This window comes from Salvia splendens, chromosome 8, assembly GCF_004379255.2.
Source record: "Salvia splendens isolate huo1 chromosome 8, SspV2, whole genome shotgun sequence".
NCBI classification, from domain to species: domain Eukaryota; kingdom Viridiplantae; phylum Streptophyta; class Magnoliopsida; order Lamiales; family Lamiaceae; genus Salvia; species Salvia splendens.
Window position 1 is genome coordinate 21,832,122 of NC_056039.1, and position 23,273 is coordinate 21,855,394.

At 37.8% G+C, this 23,273-nt stretch overlaps 2 long non-coding RNA genes across 2 annotated transcripts; one reads left to right on the forward strand and one right to left on the reverse strand.

The window, feature by feature from the left end:
- Positions 1-6,811: 6,811 nt before the first annotated feature.
- Positions 6,812-8,526, reverse strand: LOC121744166. Its single transcript, XR_006038502.1, has 5 exons — positions 8,449-8,526; positions 8,313-8,340; positions 7,658-8,192; positions 6,968-7,023; positions 6,812-6,885 (listed from the first exon to the last, which is right to left on the reverse strand). It is a non-coding gene; the product is annotated as an uncharacterized LOC121744166 (long non-coding RNA).
- A 12,850-nt stretch (positions 8,527-21,376) lies between these two features.
- LOC121744258 lies at positions 21,377-23,251 on the forward strand. The gene is made up of 4 exons (XR_006038533.1): positions 21,377-21,433; positions 22,015-22,152; positions 22,799-22,895; positions 23,007-23,251. It is a non-coding gene; the product is annotated as an uncharacterized LOC121744258 (long non-coding RNA).
- The last annotated feature ends 22 nt before the right edge of the window (positions 23,252-23,273 follow it).

Sequence of the window (23,273 nt, forward strand, 5' to 3'; positions counted from 1 at the left end):
AGCATCTTGAAGCTTGTGCACTACGTCATTGTTCGATTGCAGGTTGTTTTGCATATGTTGCTGAGAACTGACGAGGTCGTGCACCATATCATCGATACTTTTTGGTGGTTTCGGTGGCTGACTGGGTCCTGGGCCGATACTTAGAGTCGGTCCACTTGCTTGATTCTAACGAGCGTTTCCTTGACCGCATGAAGAGTTATTGTATTGATTTTCTTGGCCCTGGTAATTGTTCTGAAAATTCCTTTGGTGTGGGGGTACATAAGAGTTCCCTTGACTGCTCTGATTCCTGTTTCCCCAGCTCGAGTGGTCTCCTTGGTTCCGATTAATCCAGTTGCCCTGCCCCTCTTGATTCCTTCCTGACCAATTACCTTGTCTTTCGGGCTGAGGTGCAAACTGCTGACTTTGTTGCGGTGCCGGCTGATTCTGTTCATTGTCAGTCCATCTGAAATTGGGATGGTTTCTCCAGGGCGCATCTCTCTGTCTCCCTGGATTCCAGCTCCCATCGGGATTCCAACTTCCCATTGCATTGACCTGGGCCTGATAATCTCCTTCCTGGGTCCCGTAATATTGTTGAATTTGATTATCTCCTGGACTAGGAGATTTCTCCTTCCCTTGTGAAGCCAGTGGAATCGCCTTTTCAATCACGTTCAAAAGAGCCTTCTCGAGCCTATCCATCCTTGCTTCGACTTTGTCATCTTCTTGTTCTCTCACAACATGCACCGATCCTCTTCTCACTGCATTCCTAGGGTTATCGTACGCCTTCTTAGCGTCAATCAACTTCCCTAGGATCTCTCTTGCCTCACTTCCCCTTTTTCTTGTGAAATTTCCCCCACTCGAGGAGTTCATTAAGTCCTTTGACTCGGGAGTGGCTCCTTCGTAAAACAGAGAGTAGGTCTCTGCCTCTATCATTCGGTGATTCGGGCATGCATCCAACAACCCCTTAAATCTCGACCAATACTGACTCAACGATTCATCGTAATCTTGCTTACACTCTAGTATTTCTTTCTTAAGTGCATTCGTCTTGTTGGATGGGAAGAAATAATCTAAGAATTCTAACTTGAAGTCCCTCCACGTGCGGATAGAATCCGGAGGCAACCTCAATAGCCACGTATTAGCTTCCCCCTTCAAGGTGAACGGAATCGCTCGTAGGCGATAATCCTCTTATGTTGCATCATTCGGCATCTTCTTAATACCACATAATTTACTGAATTCATTTAAGAACTCATACGGGCACTCATTTCTACGCCCAGAGAACGTCGGCAAGATGCCGAGTACGTTTGTCTTGATCTCGATAGCCCTCTGGCGTGGATTCATCACTATAGCTTGAGCTGGTTCTCCATCTAAATGGGCAGTTAGAGAGCCGATCTCTGGATCCGGGTCTACCACCTGCGCCATGACTACTTCCTCCGCTTCCCCTGTTTCTGACTCTGTTTTTTATTCGGGTGGTGATTCTGGATCTTCGCGTCCTGATGACGTCCAAGATTCGTCGCTAGTGGATTCACTCGGAAACGGATCTCCCGTGGTGAACCCTGATCTGGTGGTCACAGTAGAGACTGTATCCTTACCCCGCCAATCAAACTGGCCGTGTTTCCACCCAGATGAGTTGCTCCAGTAGGTAGATCTTGAGCCTCTACTCATAAACTGCAAACAAAAGAAAAAGAAAACAAATCAAAACTATTTACACCACAGACTCTGAACACTAACACTAAGCACGCCATCCATCCCCGGCAAATGCGTTTAAATAATACAAGATAATCCTAATCTAATTGGATTTTGATAAAGTTAATTTTATCTAGATAAATCCTAATAGATATGATATATTCTAGTTTCTTATACTAAATAATTTAAGATTTTCTTAAATCTTAGAGTGATTGGATTTTATCTTATGGATTTGGATAGATTTGTTTCTATCCTGAAATATCCTAGTACGATTTTGATAATGATAATCCAAGATCAGTCTTATCTTGAATTTAAGGATTTGGTTTTATTCTTATAAAATCTAGAATAATCCCAAAAAAGGATTTAAATAGATTCAACTCTATCTAGATAAATCCTAAATTAATTTGGATAGTCATTATCCAAGATAAATTTATCAAATCCGAAATTCATATTTTGGATAAGATAAGGAATTAATTATTTATTTAAATCTCCCTAGATTTATTAAATAATTTCAATAATTATCCAGTGTGATTAATCACCATGAATTAAATGGATTTATCTATTTATTTGGTGTTAATATGTTTCAAGTGAATTATCTGCCTTATCTACTTATGTGATAATTATGCAAAAGCCATATTTAAAATGACTAAGCGATAATTACAACAATGTGTTGTATATGGTCTCCATAAATTGGTCTATATATGAAGCAGTTTCTAATATTATCGTGACCCACCTTAGTGGGAGCAATAATCCTACGAAATAGTAAGTTCATAAGATTAGACTTCTTTATAGTAGGTTGCTTAAACTAGAAGCTTGTGTCTAATATTATCGTGACCCACCCTAGTGGGAGCCATAATCCTACGAAATTGCAAGTTCGTATGTTTAAGCATATTTATAAGATAGCTATGGAATTTTGTTAGTGGCGTACGACCTTCCCTAGAAGGAGTGTCAAAATAGAAATGAAATTCCTAGATGCAAATATTTATGGTAAATGCTTAGGCAATATTTTGCGGCCATGCCACCTTAGTGGTCTCTGGACTATCCGTCGGTATTGTGACCAGGAAATTGTTGGAATCCGAATTTGTATGACCTCCCTAGAGGCGTACTTATTTTGGTTTTCACGGTTGCGAGATACATAAATTGTTTTGTGGTTGTTTGCGATAATGTATTAAGCATAGTATGTGATAAATAGTTTTATTTCTTCTCAGCCAAATTCTTAATAATGTCTGCGAACCTTAAAGAAATCAAACTCGAAGGCCAAAATTATGTAGACTGGAAATATTAAATGGATAAGATTCTCATTGCTGAAAACTTAAAGTTTGTACTCACTAATTCATGTCCTCCATTTCCTCGACAAAATTCTACAAAGAAAGTTTGAAAATGCATTTTATGCATGTACTCGATAAGTTCTTGAGGAAGAAGGTCAAACTACTTTCTTTTAAGTAGTGAGATAAGTCTTGGTTTATACATTTTTCTTTTCATAAAGGAATATTCAATGGAAGAACACGTTTCATAAAATACATTTTTCTTTTCATAAAGGAAGAATCATTTTCCTTAAAATTTTTCTTGAAAAGTGGGCATCGATCTCCTTTTTGCAGCGGTTGAACATGCCGAGTCGAGGTGTTGGGATCCTTGTAACTTAACATTTTATTCCTCTTTCCTAGCTTAGTGTTATTATTCTACACTAAGGCTTGAAGGAAGGTTCTTGGGTCCAGAGCGGAAGAACAGTGCTCTAATACCACTCTGTCACGACCACAACTCCCTAGTGCTAGTGAGCTTAGTTATATTCGCAACTATAATAACTTCAATAATCATAATCCTTCATAAAAAGAAATATTTAATCCCGAAGGCAAGAGGGTACGAGGCTATGTCAAAATCAGAGTATCAGAATGGGTACATAGTTTCCCTTAAACAACATTCATATGCAGCGAAAGGTTCCAAGACGAAGTAATATGTATGGAGACATATTAAATTAGCTACCTAGCTACTTATTTATAAGTCTCTCCCAACACCTTCTCGCTTCGATCATGATCAACCTGCACGTTGGAAAAATAAACATGTCAGGCTGAGTATTTGATATACCCAGTGGACTTAGTGCCAAAAACAGTTCTTATTTAGTTGTCAGCCATGGTTAAGTGAGCGCGGGGTTTTTATTTGAAATAATTCCAGGGGTCACCAAATCCTTTATCATTTCATAAACTTGACTGCGCAGTCACATAACATAACATACCATATCTGATCTTATGTGAACCGGGAATGTGGCCACATTCCACGACGGTCACTGGACTGGCCAACTCGAAAGCTAGCACACAGTCCAATATGTGTACACTAGTCCGAGTAGGGTTTGCGGCCCTACTGGGACCCGAATTCGATTTAACATGTTTGACATAGCCAACAGATAAGTAATCATAAAACAAACGTGGCATGACACTCATTCAAATAAATAGATTCACATTTTCACATAAAATCACATTTTGAAAGAAAAACCCACCTCCTTTGCTTAAATTCTCAAACGAGCGTTCCTCGACTTGCTTTTACTTGTCTTGCGACGACGCCCCTTTATAAACAAATAATACTTAAATTAGACCTAAGTAATTATTTCTAGCATGTATGCATTCCTAAGCATGTGATCATCTTTATTTCCTTTCTTCCTAAATCCATAAAATCTTTAATCATTAATTAAATCAAATGATTTAATTATTTGGGCATTTGCCGTATTATTCGTGCACTGGTTAAATTATAAACATCTTAATCATATTTCCGCGAAATTAAATAGCGGCTATCCATTATTTAATTTTGGCAAGACATTAGGAGGGTCTATAAATCAAATTTGATGTTTTAATTAGTGGCTCTTGATTATCAGAAGTCCATTTTCAAATTTGAATCCTCTTGGATTTATATACTTAATTAACTTAAAATACTTACTTTGCTTAAAAATTAATATAAGTCCAATTTAATCATTTATTGGACATGGTGTTAACGTGACTATTTATTTGTAGTGGCCCAATGAAAATTGCACTGGCATAAAATACTCCCCAAGTCCGTCGGCCCAATCCTGCCGCCAGCGATAGTCTCTTCCGCCGCATCGTCCTCTGTTGCCGGCTCTGCAGCCGCATCGTCCGTTCGGTAATGATTTACGACGTTCGGTCAACGCCGACCCAAGTCATTCCCCCCCTTTCGGTACTCAGTGCAGGCTCAACCCGCCGACGTCTGGCTCGTTGTCGCCTTCGTCGGCCAGAGCTAAGTCTCCATCCTTTCCCTCTAGTCTTGCTTGAGCACCGGGGTTAACTTGGAGTAGTTAAATGGGTCTTGTTCGATTTTAGGCCGTTTTTGCTGAATAGTTATTTTATGATGTTAGAGTATTATGCTCAGCTTGAATGTGACTTTAATCTAAAGTTCCATTCATTCTCAGATTTGGTAGTAAGGCCGACTAGTTATGCTATCTATACTGAAGATTGTGAAGAACTAAAGGCTCGATCAAATAACATAGTCGTGGAAGATCATCAACTTAGTCATGTATCCGAGGATTGGTTGGTAGAAGGTCTTGTGTGGGAACTGTCACTACCTGTAATGATAATGCAGTAAGTGCAAAGTTCTTGTATAACATGTGTTGGATGTACATTGAATGGAAACATGGCTCAAACATGGTTATCCTAGTTGCCCTCGATGCCTATTGCATATTGACCATACCTCATGAAGAATACATGCAAAATAAAGTCACTCAGAATCAAGTAGAGAGTGTTTTACATCAAGGCTCAAATTTCACGTAATGTAGCTTTCATCCTACTCAAACTCAATATTCCATCATTCTTAAATCACTCAACTGGAGTCATGTAGTTAAAAACTGAACTCATCAAACAAAAGCACGAATTAATCATCTTTGAAGGTACACTAGGTCTGACTTGCTACTAAAACATGTACACAAAAATACAAACAAAAGCAAGACAATAATGACCAACACCTCCTCCCACTAAGGACGTACTTGCAAGTTGGGCTTAGTGTGGAAGAAGACTAAAAACACTGACCAACCAATAAAAAGAAGAATAAAAGAAAAGAAAGGGGGTCACCTTGTGTTGGTCAGCTTCTGCACGTCATGGGATCTGGAGCATGTCCTAGACTGAGCAGTTTTCTCTTATTCCCTTGCATGTTCAGAACTGTGTCAGCCTATTCCTCTCCTACTTCAACTCCTTTTCTCCCTTGTAATAGTTCATGAGGTTGTTGATTTCATCTCCTCCATCAGATCTTTATCTTTCTTTGCGTGCATCTCCTTCTTTCTTTTTTTCTTTTTTGCATCTCCTTCTTTCTTGTCAGGCAACTTCCCTCATCTTGTTCCCCCTATGTCAGCCTCATTCCTCTCCTATATCAACTCCTTTTGTCCCTTGTAACAGTTCTTGATTCCATCTCCACCAACAACGCTTTATCTTCTTTTTTTGCATGCATCTCCATCTTACTTTTTTTTCTTTTTCTTTTTTGAACCTCCTTTCTTTTTTTCTTTTTTTCTTTCTTTTTTTCTTTTTTTTTGCACCTCCCTCCTTTCTTATCAGTCAATTTCCTCATTTTGTGCCCCTTCCGTCCACTCTCTTATCCTTTTAAGCTTAAACTTCAAACCAGGTACCAAACAAATAGTGGTAAATAAAGTTAATCACGCAAACACTATTTATTACAAAGAAAACTACAGCATGCTGTAAGGAAGAATATCATAACAAAAACTGCAGCTAACCTGATAATTAAAGCCATGCTTATTTCATCTGCAAATATCAAAAATAGCAAAACGAAAAGTGAAAATTAGCAACTTGCTAAACCAATATGCTAACAAGGCAATATTTCTCCGGGGTAATTAAGGTATTATATAGAACCTGCTATCATTGCATTGTATACCGCATCAGCTACAACATAAGCATGAGGAGTGTCCAAAAGCTTCTTTCTTTATCATCCCCATATAGCTAGACATTTTTAAATGGATTGACGGACAAAAATCCAGAGCCTGCCATTCTCTATCCAAAGCAAATACAAGGAAATGATTTAAGATTAGAGGCAATCAGTAAAAACAAACAAAATGAAAAGGTTCTAAAAAATATAAAATTACATTCAAATTATCTTGTAAATATCTATATTGAAGATTGTGAAGAACTAAATGCTCAAATAACTTAGTTGTGGAAGATCATCAACTTAGTCAAGTATCCGAGGATTGGTTGGTAGAAGGTCTTGTGTGGGAACTGTCACTACCTGTAATGATAATGAAGTAAGTGCAAAGTTCTTGTAGAATGCAACAAAAGATGTGAAGAGGTGGAAAATCAGATGAACTAACACTTCTATCCGAAAGCAGAACCAAAGCTTTCTCCCCTGAGTTTGATTTTATTTGCCCTAAACATAAAAATTATTCAAATTAGGGATTATCGTGTTCAACGAGCCATTGCTTTTCGCACTAAGAAAACTGTGATTACAAAACGATGGAGTTGTTGTGCTACCTCAAGAGCAATGATTGTAAGAGGGCTGAGAAAATAGACTTGGCAAGAATATGGCTAGCTGGGATAACATGTGTTGGATGTACATTGAATGGAAACAAGGCTCAAACATGGTTATCCTAGTTGCCCTCGATGCCTATTGCATATTGACCATACCTCATGAAGAATACATGCAAAATAAAGTCACTCAGAATCAAGTAGAGAGTGTTTTACATCAAGGCTCAAATTTCACGTAATGTAGCTTTCATCCTACTCAAACTCAATATTCCATCATTCTTAAATCACTCAACTGGAGTCATGTAGTTAAAAACTGAACTCATCAAACAAAAGCACGAATTAATCATCTTTGAAGGTACACTAGGTCTGACTTGCTACTAAAACATGTACACAAAAATACAAACAAAAGCAAGACAATAATGAACAACACCTCCTCCCACTAAGGACGTACTTGCAAGTTGGGCTTAGTGTGGAAGAAGACTAAAAACACTGACCAACCAATAAAAAGAAGAATAAAAGAAAAGAAAGGGGGTCACCTTGTGTTGGTCAGCTTCTGCACGTCATGGGATCTGGAGCATGTCCTAGACTGAGCAGTTTTCTCTTATTCCCTTGCATGTTCAGAACTGTGTCAGCCTATTCCTCTCCTACTTCAACTCCTTTTCTCCCTTGTAATAGTTCATGAGGTTGTTGATTTCATCTCCTCCATCAGATCTTTATCTTTCTTTGCGTGCATCTCCTTCTTTCTTTTTTTCTTTTTTGCATCTCCTTCTTTCTTGTCAGGCAACTTCCCTCATCTTGTTCCCCCTATGTCAGCCTCATTCCTCTCCTATATCAACTCCTTTTGTCCCTTGTAACAGTTCTTGATTCCATCTCCACCAACAACGCTTTATCTTCTTTTTTTGCATGCATCTCCATCTTACTTTTTTTTCTTTTTCTTTTTTGAACCTCCTTTCTTTTTTTTCTTTTTTTCTTTCTTTTTTTCTTTTTTTTTTGCACCTCCCTCCTTTCTTATCAGTCAATTTCCTCATTTTGTGCCCCTTCCGTCCACTCTCTTATCCTTTTAAGCTTAAACTTCAAACCAGGTACCAAACAAATAGTGGTAAATAAAGTTAATCACGCAAACACTATTTATTACAAAGAAAACTACATCATGCTGTAAGGAAGAATATCATAACAAAAACTGCAGCTAACCTGATAATTAAAGCCAGGCTTACTTCATCTGCAAATATCAAAAATAGCAAAACGAAAAGTGAAAATTAGCAACTTCCTAAACCAATATGCTAACAAGGCAATATTTCTCCGGGGTAATTAAGGTATTATATAGCACCTGCTATCATTGCATTGTATACCGCATCAGCTACTACATAAGCATGAGGAGTGTCCAAAAGCTTCTTTCTTTATCATCCCCATATAGCTAGACATTTTTAAATGGATTGACGGACAAAAATCCACAGCCTGCCATTCTCTATCCAAAGCAAATACAAGGAAATGATTTAAGATTAGAGGCAATCAGTAAAAACAAACAAAATGAAAAGGTTCTAAAAAATATAAAATTACATTCAAATTATCTTGTAAATATCTATATTGAAGATTGTGAAGAACTAAATGCTCAAATAACTTAGTTGTGGAAGATCATCAACTTAGTCAAGTATCCGAGGATTGGTTGGTAGAAGGTCTTGTGTGGGAACTGTCACTACCTGTAATGATAATGCAGTAAGTGCAAAGTTCTTGTAGAATGCAACAAAAGATGCGAAGAGGTGGAAAATCAGATGAACTAACACTTCTATCCGAAAGCAGAACCAAAGCTTTCTCCCCTGAGTTTGATTTTATTTGCCCTAAACATAAAAATTATTCAAATTAGGGATTATCGTGTTCAACGAGCCATTGCTTTTCACACTAAGAAAACTATGATTACAAAACGATGGAGTTGTAGTGCTACCTCAAGAGCAGTGATTGTAAGAGGGATTATCCTTAAATGTTGTCTTTAATGTTATCCCGTGGTCACGATCGCCTCGTTTGTAGTACCCCTAGTTTGGGCGGTCATGACAGACCCGAATTCGTTTCACAACACAGCCATATAGCCTAGCGGAGTAAACTCATACGAACTAGGCATCAGGCACACAATCTCATAATAAAAACAACATGGCATGACATAACAGTTAAACCACCCTTATAACGCCACATAGCATTTTCGGAAAAGTAAAGAGGTTTGAAAAGAAAGCCCACCTCGTTCGCCTAGCAATTCACAACTCAACTTATAGCAACTCTCGATCCTCGAGTTCACGAAAACACAACACCCTTGTCAACGACAACACAAGTCAGCCTTCCACAACAACATTTTACTATGCATGTCCTATCGCTTCTCTCTCATCGTTTTTCTCAAATTCCCCAACCCAACATACGTCACAAAGGTGTAAAGACACACGTAACACATTCCAACTTATCACAAGTGATTACACCATTTAGACACGTTCCTTGGACATACATGCATCATACAATACTTTTAAACTTGAAACTAGGCGTCATTTTAACAAGGCAGAGAACTGGTAGAACAGAGCGACCATTTTGTAAAAATCCCTATAAATTCACCCGACCTCAAAAGAAGCTAATGTTTGGTCACAATACAGAGGACACATTCAATTTCATCCATGAAAATTTTCACACCGAAATCACGTCATTTAGTCAGTCATATCACATATTAAATTCTCTGGGCGGAACATACAATTTCTGACAGCACTGCGCAGTTCATTTGAAAAATTCACCATAAATTTATCCAATGCCCAAAAAGGCTGAAAATTTAACACGACTCAGAAGACACTTCAAATTTGCATATAGTTCAAGAATCACATCAATCGGAGGTCATTTGGTCCGTCAAACAGAAAACGAAATATTCTTGGCGAGAACACGAGTTTCTGGCAGATTTGCGCAGTCAACTTCAAAAATTTATTAAAAATTCATTTTTTGATAAAAAAAGGGCTGAAATTCACGCGAGACATAGGAAACACCTCGACGTTTACTCAGTACAAATTTCATATCAAAATTCGTTCGTTTGGTGGGTCAATTACACATAAGTTACTGGTCGTGCACCACAGATTTCAGGTTCATAGTTCGAAAATAGGGTTTTCATCTTCCATCAAACAAACACCAATTTTTCATGCTTGAAAACACATAATCATGCTTTAAGGTTTCTCATACACATATTTGCACATAAACTCACATCATTCACCAAATATTCCAATCCAACATCACATGATTTCAATCAAAAACACATAACCATCCAAGTTCTTACGACAACACACTTTCCCCCCGATAAATCTTGCGATCTATTAATCCTACACCCTCTACATGCATGTAGGACTCAAGAACATGGTTCAAACGAAAAGGATGAGGAAAAGTGAGCAAATATACCTTCTTGGACAAAAATAAATCGGTAGAAGCAAAGAACGATGCGATCCGTCGGAGACTCTTGAAAATCACTTCAATGGGTGCAAGAATAAAGCTTGAATGGGAGGTTTTTGGGGAGGAAGAGTGGGAGAGGAGGAGAAAACGTGTGAGAGTGAGGGAGGATGGAGGGAGGCGTGTAGGATGACAATGGTGGCTAGGGTTAAGGTTTTTAATATTTATAGTCTAGGTTAAAATCCCACACTTAAATGAATTAATTAAATTGTGGGAGATATAAAAAAAATTCCCACAATTGAAATAAAAGTAGGCGTGTGGAATGGGGGTGAATTTCGAAAATTTTGCCAAATAAATTAGCAAGGAATTGACTTGGTATTTTCTTGGAGAGAAAAATACTCAAAATTTGGTAAAAGATATTGAGTATTTCATAAACAAGGAAATAAAATAATTTGAAGAATCTACAAGTAGCAAAATAAAAAGGGAGGGGGCGTGTATTTTGAATAGGGGAGAAGAGGATTATTTAAATCCTCAATTAAATGGGGATAGGATTTAAATTTGGAAATTTTGTTATAGGAAAAGACTCCCATAAAATAGGTAACAAATAAATAAATTTCCACAAGGAAAATAGAAGCATATGGGGCGTGTGGGATGGAGACAAAATAGAAAGAAAATATTCACATCCCCAATTAATTAGACATAGGTATTTATTTGGTATTTATTTGAATAAAAATGGATTCCACAACAATAGGAAACAAATACAATTTCTCCACAAATAGGGAAGGGGCGAAAATTTGGCTTTAATTGCCACAAGGAAATATTTCAAATATCAATTCAATTAGAGTGAGGAAGTAAAATGTGGCATGATTTAATTGGATTTGAAATAAAAGAAGGGAATCAATAAGGCATCAATTAAATCAAAGAAAAATAATTCATTCTCCTATTAAATAGGGGATTTTTGAAACTCCCAAAAAAATAGCTAGAGTTCGAATTTCATGTAGCATAAATTAGGGATAATTTGGTTTGGATTTAATTTGGATAAATATCCCAAAACAATTAATTAAATCTAAGAAGAGAATATTAATTCCAATAATTTTGAAGAGGCCGAAAATATCCCATTAAATTGGCTAGAATAAAATGCATGATCTCACTTAATTAATTTCCTCACATTGGAACATATAACAATTAGACAATACTTCATTCTACATCACTCATAACAATTATTTCATATAATCAACTTAATCACATAGAAACAATTAATTTCATAAAAGGAAATTTTATTCGACACCCATATGAAAATAAAGTCACAAAAATTTTGGGATGTTACAGGTTACCATCAGTCCATCTAAAATTAGGGTGGTCCCTTCAGGGGGCATCCCTTTGCTTCCCTGGGTTCCAGCTTCCATTCTGATTCCAGCTCCCCACGGCATTTACCTGGGCTTGGTAATCTTCTTCCCCTGGCGGACCATAATACAGATATACTTCCTCTGGACCCAACGCTTTCACCTTTACTGGTGGGGCATGTTGATTACTCCTTTCTATAGCGCTCAAGAGTGCCTTTTCTAGCTTGTTAATCCGAGCCTCCACGTTTTCTTCTCCTTGCTCTATTGCTACATTAACTGATCCCCTTTTGCGAATTGTGGGATGTGGATTATTATACGTCTTCTTCGCATCAATAAGTCTCCCTAAAATCTCTCTGGCCTCGCTCACACGCTTCCTTGAGAAATCCCCTCCGCTCGAGGAGTTCATCAAATCCTTACACTCTAGCGTCATTCCTTTGTAGAAATTGTTTTAAACCTCCGCATCAGCCAAGCGATTGTTCGGGCATGAATCCAACAGCCCTTTGAAGCGTGACCAATATTGACTCAGGGTCTCATCATACTCCTGTGTGCACCCCTAGATTTCCTTCTTGAGAGCATTGGTTTTGGTCGCTGGGAAGAAATAGTCCAAAGAAGGTCTGCCCACGAACGAATAGAATTCGTTGGTAGTCTCAACAACCACGTGTTGGCTTCACCCTTCAATGCAAAAGGAAGCGCGTGTAGCCTATAATCTTCCTCGCTCGACGCAGAGGCCTTTTTTGAATTCCATGGAGTTAACAAAGCACTATATTTTGTGGGCCTGTTCCTTGAATTTTGGGCCTTACTATAAATAGCACCTTTTATCATTTTATTCCTTAATTTTTGATAAAATTAGATGTTTGAGAGATTTGTTCCTCTTGAAGAGGTTTTGTATCCAATTCCTAGTTATAGGTTGCTTGAATCCATCAATTCTTAGTGAATCATGGATCAAGTAGAGCAATGTTTTGAGGATTGTGGTTTTCCTAGAAGACTTAGCTTATTCCAACAATGACATTTCATCTCTTAATCCACATTATCTTATGTTGATCCTCTTCTTTTAGCTTAGATTCAATGGATCTTGTTGGATCTTTGTTTTATCTTTGATTGCTTGAGAAATTGAAAACCTATTCCACAAAAATTGTTAGATCAAACATCATCAAAGGTATAATTCTTTTGTTAATGGATCATAATCTATATGGATCCTTATCATTTAATCTAAATTATGGATTATAATTTAATTATTAAAGAAATTCCAAATGGGGAGGCCCAATCTAAGCCCCATAGATCCCTAACCTAGCCCATCACAAACTCTATAAATAGGATGAAGGAGGTGTGACAAAACACACATCACACAAAACCTAAACCTAGCCTCCAAGCTTGCAAGATTTTCGAGCTCCCCACTAATAGGAGATTTCGAAATTGCAAAGTTTGTGCAATTGATTTTCCTTGTCTTCTCCTTCAAGATCCTTATAATTTCTAATAGATTCCTCCCACAAGGAAGTTAGATCTAGAGTTGGGTTATAGGTTAAAAGATCTTTGGTTTTGCAATAAAGCTTCAAGATCTACACGTGGAGAAGTAGCACGCTACTTCAATTCTTTGGAGAATCAAAATTGTAAGATTCAATATCATAATTTAATATTAAAATTATGTGATTAATTGTGCAATAATATGTCTCTACATGTTGAAGCATGAAACTGAATCGATTCACATAATCTCCTAAATAGATTCTTTTATGAATTTATTTAATTTGCAATTTCTGTTGTGCAAATCCCATCATACCATGCTACACATTTATTTCCACCGCGTGTGGACCGATCGAACTCGAGCATAAAACTCAAGCCTGCATCATGATGCACTACATGTTTCTCCCATGTGGAGATCGATCGGACCCATTTCTGGCCTGCACTAGGTGCGCAACAGATAGTCTGAATAAGACACTCAACGGATATATCACATATATATCCGACAATAGTCAATATCATAGGGATGTAATCAAACGCAATCTCTAAATATTGTACAAACTCCAAACTATGATCTGGACCGTTAGAAAATGTCAATAGATGAAAAAATAACATCAACAGAAAATATCAACACAGTGTCAACGGTTGACGTCATGTAAACATTGTACTGAAATTGTGTTGGCATCAAAATCTTGAAATTTTACATTGTGTTGACATTGTGTTGACGTTGTGTTGAAGAGTTTGGAGTCTGTACAATATATAGAGTTTGCATTTTATCACTACGCTATATATATGTGTATGTATAAGTTCACTACTTCTAATCCATCACATTAAGTAAGACAATTCAGATTATTATACTCTCACCGTCCCATAAAAATTTGGGTAAAGGGTAATGACACAAGAATTAAGAAAAAATAGGTAAAGTACGAGAGTTCTTGGTCCTTAGGCAAATGACACGCTGCCAAGGAGTTCTCGTTGGGCAACCTTTCTGGCCACTAAGTCCTCAGACTCCTCTTATCTAGTTAATTTAATTAATGTAGGAACCAGATTGATGGGATTCACTAAACACCGAAACCTCTCTTGTTACACCGCAATAGTGAGATGGTCAATCTCACAATTGAATCGGCCAAGGACAAAAGATAGAAACAAGATGCAAGATGTAGATACAAGAAAAAGCCTAGCTTTAGTCAAACACCATAACTGGTTCTGACTCCAAGTTGTTCACCATCTGAAATCCCTGCACACTTAAGCATACAATTTGGTAAATGCAAGAACCAGTAACAAAACTAGCAAGTAAAAGAGAAGTTCAGAAGATTGGAATATGGCTAGGTTGCACATGCAACTACACAGGGCCAAGGTGCTGGGGTTTGGAGCCCCTTGCACAGCGGAAGTCATGCATTCACAAATAAATCATACATACAGATCTATTTGACCGATTATGGGATTAATTAACTACATGTTAAACACAGAATTGCATCCAAGAACGCACATAATTCATGTAAAAGGAATTAAAACCTAAAACATGAATTCCTACGGTTTAGAATTACCGATCTGATTCTCCAAAGAATCGTCGATTGCTTGCGCCTTCTCCACGTGATGTTCTTCGTACTCAACCAAGAATCTTCTAATCTGTATCCGGAACTCAGAATCTAACCTTTGGGCGGGTAAAGCTTGTCAGAATCGAAAGGGGCTTGATTAGAAAGAATACAGAATTTCAGATCTGGAGAGAAGTGAAAGAATCGTTCCTTCTGGAGAGAGAGAGGAACGAAATTTTTGAAAAATTAATTAATTTGTCTTCTCTCTAATCTCTTTTATATATAGAGTTATGATGGGCCAGATTAGGGATCAATGGAGGTCGGACTTGGGCCAAACCTGTTAGACCTTTACTAATTAAATTGAACCCCAATTTAATACAAGTCCAACAGAATATTATTATCAGCCACTAAAGTAAAATAATATTGACTGCCCGTCCAATCCCATATTATGAGTAATCCGGGCTTTACCTCTTTAATTTATTATTTCCCGTGTTTATGTCCATTAATTAATTTAAGCCTGCTATTTGACTTTAATTAATTAATATCTTTTTCCAAGAGTTGTCTAGTTCAAAATCTTTATTTATTATTCTGGAATAAATTCCAACCGGCCGGGTTTCAGAATAATAAAACCTTTTTCGAACACCTCTTCAGGATATTATCAAACTGGACTCACCCAGCACATGATTCATTGCAATAACAATACTAGCACCTCTAGACATTAATCACCACTACCCAAGATATCACGATTCTTGGATTGCGAAAAATTCACACCATTTGATAAATCAAAGTAGTGCATAATCAATATCGTATGCTCAATGTTATATCAACAATGATTAAGAAATAACAATCACTGAGACCTCGTCTTTCAGTAAATAGCAAGAAAGACTTATCTCAACTGTTAGATCCTTCAGTGCTATACCACACTAGTGTCGTTTATTTCCTAAGGAAAGGAAACATGCGGACTGACACTGCAACCATTCACGATAGGTAGCCAAAGCCTATCTAGATTGTGAAATTCTATTTCTCTTCTACAAAGGACCGACTGCGTCACCTTCTGTGAACGTCGTTCATGACCAGTCTACTATGCAGAAGAATTAGACTTATTTGCTTCTTATACATTTAAATGTTTGAGAAACATCTTATAAATGCATAAGTAAACACCAATGCGATAAAATTAATTCTTCTCGCCTTGGGTTAAAAGTGGATTGTAGAGTTTATTGTACACAAGAAATTCTATCCGTGCAACATGCTCGAAATATGCTTTTCAGTATACCAATCCTAACAATCTCCCACTTATACTCAAAATCATGCTTTCGAGTATACCCACTGCCAAAACTCTCCCACTTATACTCTAAGCAGGTCTCGAACCATGATACATCGAACTACCATACTTTTCACCTCATGTGTAAATCATGTTACCATATAGGCATTTTGTAAAAAAAATTCTGCCTGGTTGTTCTCTGATGATATCTTGGTACCCATAATGTCTCGCTGCGCACTTTTCCTTAATTAATTTCATACTTCCGCTATATGTGATTGTTTAGCTTCATCAGCTTGTGTTTCCCTTGAGTTAGACATATGACTAGAGTAATTATAACAAAATATAATACTCATACACATACTCGGAATCACGGTCAAAGCTATTTGGAAGTTACTGAGATTAACAACTACCTTAGTAGTTTATGATGAAACCACACTTGTAATTTTCATGAAAGAGTCTGTGATGTAATCACACTCCTTCATGACTCAGTTTTCAACTCCTAACGTTAACACATAGTCAGAGGATAACTCGATCATCAATCAATTATAAAATCGAGTCGATGTAACATAAAGGACATAACATGGATGTTTGGTAAACTAGAGCATACCGTTTAGTCTTCTTCAAGTACTATAGTATATTCTTTACCCAATCCAATGTCCTTGGCCATGGTTAAAATGATATCATGCTTCTATGCCAACGACAAAGCTAATATCTAACTTAATACACATCATAGCATATATGAGACTTCCAATTATGGAACTTGTCTCATTCTTCTTGATATCATTCAATGTCGAAAAACACTTGACTAGAGACAAAATAATTCCGTCTAGAAAAAGAAAAACCTTTTCTTGGAATTTTCAATGCTAAAGTGTCTAAGTATTGTGTAGATGTAGGATTCTTTAAGAAAACATACATTCTTTTTCTAGCAATCTAATGACACAGAGGCTTAGAATGTAACTAGAGTATCTTAAATCCATCATCCTTAGGCTGGATAGACGACCAGTTTCCTACGCTAGATAACCCTCTTAGTTGTTTATCAACTTTTATAGATGTCATCATCATAGAGTACCAAGAATACCAAATATAGTGCACTTTCAACCCTCTTAGTGCACTTTCTTGTCCTGTATTACATAACCATTAAGATGTTCCATGCAGATGATCTCCTCAAGACTTCTACTTAAAGAAAACTGTCTTGACAATCATAGTAAATACATCCTAATTTATGTAGGCTACAATAGACAATATACAGATCGACTTAGGCAAAAATGGCAGGCGAGAATATAATTCTCTCTGGGTATAACCCTTTGCCATTATTCTAGCCTTTTGAGATCCATGCTTACACTTGCAGGTCTACTAGCTCCCACTGACTGAAATAGTCTATGGGTAGTATCGCAAGTCTTGCAAACATTCTTGTCTATTTAAGATTGTTATTCAGAATCTATCATCTTATCAAGAATGATTATCTGAATAAGTCATTGCGTCCTTGTAGTTACATGGATTATGTTCAAGTTGATCTAAGACTGAGTCTTAAGACTCTTTTAGACCCATGAACTTATTATGTTCGCAAAGAACGCTCCCACTACGACACGACTCTTACAATCTTAGGTACAAACGTTGATTTTATAAGTGCATAAGTTTCTAATGGTATGACTTCTTGGTTAAGATGGAAAATAGATATTCTCATTATCTTGAGAATTATCATGTGTGTTAGGCTTGTAGTTCTCCTCATAATCTTCATCAAAGAATCTAGTATTCGTGTAAACAAACACATATCTTGCCGTGAAGATTATAGAACCTGTACCTTTTCTATCATATGGGACAACCTTAAAACATACCTCAGTACACAACTCCAATTACTTGGATACCTTTTCCAAAACATGTGTTGGAATAACTCCACACCTTGTGATGTGCTGGACTAGACTTGCCTCTAGTCCACAACTCGCGTGTTGTAGAAGGTACTGATGTTATGGTAGTTTCTTTAAGGTATAACTCATTGTTTCCAACGTATATCCCATTAATGATAAGGTGTTATTGAGTAAAACTGTTCACTTATCGAACTTGTCTTCGAGAGACTTCGATATCTTCTTATATCGAACTTGATCCGTTGGGTGTTACTTCTAGAGGAATTTGATTGGGAGGTTAAAGACAAGAAAGGAACAGAGAACAAGGTGGCTGACCACCTGAGTCGTATTTTCTAAGGGGAGACCGAGGAAGCAATACCAGATGCATTCCCCGAGGAACATTTGTACTATTTGAAAGCATTTCCAAGACCTATCAGTTGGGAAAAGATTATGGCGTTAATAGGTCCAGGGGATGCCGAGAAAGGGAACTGCCGGATAAATGCTGAACCGTGGTTCGCGGACCTAGCAAATTACTTGGTCACTAGAGAGGTGCCCAGTTCACAAGAAATCTCCCGGGCTCAGAAGATGAAACTGAAAAGTGAAGCCAAGTAATACTTTTGGGACGACCCGTATCTATGGAGAATGGGAGCCGACCAGGTAATTAGAAGGTGTATTCTAGAATGGGAACAGAGAGATGTGCTCAATCACTGCCATGCCCTAGTGTGTGGAGGTCACTTTGGACCTAGGAAGACCGCGAGGAAAGTGTTAGACAGTGGTTTTTACTAGCCTACATTGCATAAAGATGCTTTCGAATTTTGTCAAAATTGTGAAAAATGTCAACAGGCAAGGGGAATTTCCAAGAGGGACGAAATGCCGCAGGTCCCTGTGATTGTTTGTGAGATCTTCGATGTATGGGGAATGGATTTCATGTGGCCATTTCCTTCTTCATACGGATACACATATATCCTTGTGGCGGTGGATTATGTGTCGAAATGGATAGAGGCCAAGGCTACTACCTCTTGTGAAGCCGGTGAGGTGGCCAAATTTCTTAAGTGTAATATTTTTAGTAGGTATGGAGTGCCTAGGGCTGTTATTTCGGATCAAGGAACTCACTTCCGGAACCGAACGATTGAAGCTCTAATGAAAAAATATGGAGTCCACCACAGGTTGTCCATACCATATCATCCTCAGTCTAACGACTAGGCGGAAATATCAAATAGGGAGATCAAAGCAATACTAGAGAAGACGGTGAACCCGTCAAGGAAAGACTGGAGTAAGAGGCTTGACGACGCACTATGGGCTTACAGAACAGCATATAAAACGCCCATTGGGATGTCTCCTCACAGGTTAGTTTCAGCAAGATGTGCTACTTGCCGGTAGGACTGGAGCACAGGGAATACTGGGCGGTCAAGGAGATTAACATGAACCCTCAAGCTTGTGAGGAAGAAAGAAAACTGTAGCTCCAGGAGCTGGAAGAATTGAGGCTTGAGTCTTACAAGTTCGCGATGTGGTACAAGGAAAAGACTAAGCTCTGGCATGATAAGAATCTCCGGACCAAGGAACTACAAGTTGGGCAGAAAGTTCTTCTATTCCAGTCCAGGCTTAAGCTGATGCCTGGAAAGCTAAAGTCCAAGTGGATCGGACCATATACTATCGTTGGCCTTCGTGCAAATGGAGCAGTAGAGATCCAAGGAGGTGCCTCGAATTATGTGCCTTTCCTCGTCAATGGTCATCGCGTGAAGGTATTTAGGGATAACTCGGAGCTGTGTGTAGTGGACGAAGTACCTCTACGCGCACTCCCTGATATCGCCTAACCACTCTAGGAAGGAAGTGTTCTTGAAGAAATCCTGGGTCAAGTAAATTGAGAAGTTTTTTTATCCATACCCTGACCCAGGGGATCTCAAGAATACTTGAAAGAAAGTGTAAATATTTAATCGCTTTTCTTTAAACAAGAAAATCCCAAACAAAGTAAAAAATAATAATCTTCCAAAAATATTTTCGAAATACCAGACTCCGTAGGCAACTTGAGTTATCATTTGTTAAACCCTTGACCTGGGAGTCTGGCGTTTCAATTTCGTTTTTTTTTCTTCTTTCTTTTCAGTTATGTGTTATGTGATGAGCATGCTTTAACTTGTTTATATGTGTTGTGCCTTCACACACTTAGCCCAATGTTTGGTCTAAGTGTGAGAAGAGGTTGTTTTGTTTTCAAACATGTTTTGCTTAAGTGTGTTGTACCTTCTCCCACTTAGCCCGATGTTCGGTCTAAGTGTGAGAAGTTTGTATTTTTTTTTTTTGCTTATTGGTTGTTTGTTTTGTCTTGGTTTGTACTGTTTTCCTTCCCTGTTTCCCCCCTTCACTAGGATAGCTTGGGGACAAGCCGGAGTGATGTGGGAGGGGGAGGGAGTAAGTGCAGTTTCTTTTGTTTTTTTGTCTAGGTTTTTGTGTTTGTGTATAGCATGGGCTAGTGATATAATAAGGAAAGATCCCCTTAGTGAGAGCGATTGAAGATATGATGCATGTCAACTTTGATGCCTTTTTCCTTAATAAGCTGAATGCGGCCTGAATGAAGTAAGGACGATAGAAGATGCCTTAGATAACCTAGTTGTGCAGCCCTACTATAAGAGCGAGTTATAAGCCTAAACACTTTGAGCTGACTTGTAAAAAAATGGGCAGCCACTTGATGCTTAGGGAGTAGAGTATAAAGGGAAGAATGGGTTTTGGAGGTATAAGCTGGACGAAGTTTAGGGGAGGAGTAAATTGAAAAGATTTGGAGGTATAAGCTGGACGAAGTCCAGGGGGGAGGAGTAAATTGAAAGAATTTGGAGGTATAAGCTGGACGAAGTCCAGAAAAGAAAAAAAGAAAAAAAAATATATAGAAAAAATCTGTTATAGAGAAAGGGAAAAATTCCTTAAAGGCAGGAAGCAATAGTAACCTGACCCAGGAAATTAATAGAGAAAAGGAGTAGTAAGAGGAGAAACTCTCATAACCCGACGCATCAGTGGTGTAACTTTGATTTTAGAGCGCTTCGATCCTAACATCCCTAGTGAGGAATGAGTGATTGAGCGAACCTAACAGCTGGGAAATCGATAGGCTATCTTGACGAAGTGAAAGACCGTTTAGGCAGAAGAGGGAAAGGGGAGGATTTGAAGATTGTAGACGATCGGATAGAACTTAAGCTTGTGGGGACGATCGTCTAAAAGTTGAAACTGGTTCATGCTTATGTGTTTTGTTTTCCTTTGTGTTTGTTCCCTTTTTGTGTGTCTGTAGTATGTCTAGATCTAGGAGTCTGTACTTTGTTCGTGTCTTGTTTGTAGAGTCGTTCATAGGAACCGTGCATTGAAATTCGTCTTATTCTTTTTCTTGTCTTTCATGCTTGAGGACAAGCATGGTTTAAGTGTGAGCAGTTTGATAAGGCTAATTTCATGGATGAGTGCTTTGATGAAGAACAGAAGTAGGCTTAGTTTGCCCTTAATTTGTTTGGTATGATCGCTTTCATTTCATTATTTATTTTGAATTTTGAGCTCAAATGCTAAATGCTTATTGCCCTTTTAAAATAACCACGGGGTGTGGAAAGGTGTTCAGAATTTGTTGTAAGACGACTAAGATGTATGTTACCCTAAGTTATTGACCTTGCTTCCTCACATGCTAAAATGAGTAAATGGGTATGTTATTTGTTATCATGGTAGGTGATTACTAAAGTAATAGGGAGATGCAGGCTTGTGTATGAAAAGATATACTCCCTCCATCCCACTCTAAGTGACACTTTTCTTTTGTGGGATGTTCCCACTCTAACTAATACAATTCTAAAAATAGAAACATCACTCTCTACATTTTCCCTCTCTTTCCACTTTACTCAAAAAACAACACTACATGAAATCCCATGCCGAATACGAAATGCTCCACTCAGAGTGGGACGGAGGGAGTAATACAATGTCTTTCTGGACCGGTGGGCTAAATAGAAGACCAAATCAAGCATAGTTTCTATAGAATGTTCTAATTTTTTTAGTATATTTCTTATCTGTGCACAATTTATTAATTCCTGCATATTTTTGTCTCCTTAGGGAACCTTAGATTCTATCAGAATTTGTAAAGAAGACTAGAAACATGCCTTCGAGAAGCTTGCTGCCGTTTTGTGACTGGGAACATATCATTTCTTGTAACTGATAATCAAAAGCACATCAAGGTTGTCTCTGATGAAGGTATCTGCATGTTCTAATCCATTTTCCCACCTCTTTTAATAGTCATCGTCTTTTCAAAACTTCGGGTTTTGTTATACTTGGAGGGTCCCCAAAGAGTATGAACTTTGGGTTCGGCACTGGTTTTAATGCATTATTGGTAAAGTAAGAGGGAGATAAATAGAGAATTTTTTTTAAGCACCTCATTAGAGAGATGAAAGTTTCCAAAATTGAAAGTTCATACTCTTTGGAGACGGACGAAAAAGGAAATAGTGCATACTCTTTAGGGACGGAGGAAGTATATTTTTTTAGGAAATAAGTAGTTATACGGAAAGGAAGTTCCCATTGGGGATCTACTATGGGAAACTCATAATTGTACTAGAGGATTTGCTTGCATTTTTATTTCCTCTTAAAGTAAAGTGGCAGAACAGAATAGGGCAGAGCAGTTGTGACAGCATCAACATATCAAATTAGGCCAGACAAGCTTTAAAGTATAGAGACATATAGGAGAAGAGAATAAGTTGTATATCCAAAGTAAGAGATATTTCCATATGTGTAGGTAGTAGAAAGCTAGGGTTGCACCTAGATACAAAAGATATTCTACAACATCAAGATTAGTTTTATGCATATCAATTGATTTAACAATATAAATTAATTTCCCTATCCACAGCTATTACAAATGCTACTGGCTTGATTGGCTCTAGTGAGAAAGACCTGATTCTGACAAGATCAGCCCGGAGGTCACCGAATGTCTGACACATGAACAGGTTCATGATTTCAAAGATCAATAATTACTTACATAATGCATATTTTACAACTTGGTTTGATTGCTAAACCATCACACTTTTAAAAGGTTGATTTTCCCTCCTCATATTTAGGCAATCGACACAAGAGATGCATTGGCAATGTTTATTTATGTGAGCATGTTCGACTGGCTTGTGGAGAAGATAAACTTGTCACTTTCCTAGGGGAAAGGTGATATGGGGTGTTCAGTAAGGATCATTGATATGGATTTGAGTAACTTAAGGTATACAATGATTGATATTTTCCACAATGTATACTATGGTGTGTTTTGTCCCACTTTAAATAATCTTAGTTGGATGGTTGCTTTTTTGCACCTAAAGAATGGCTTTTTAGTATGAACT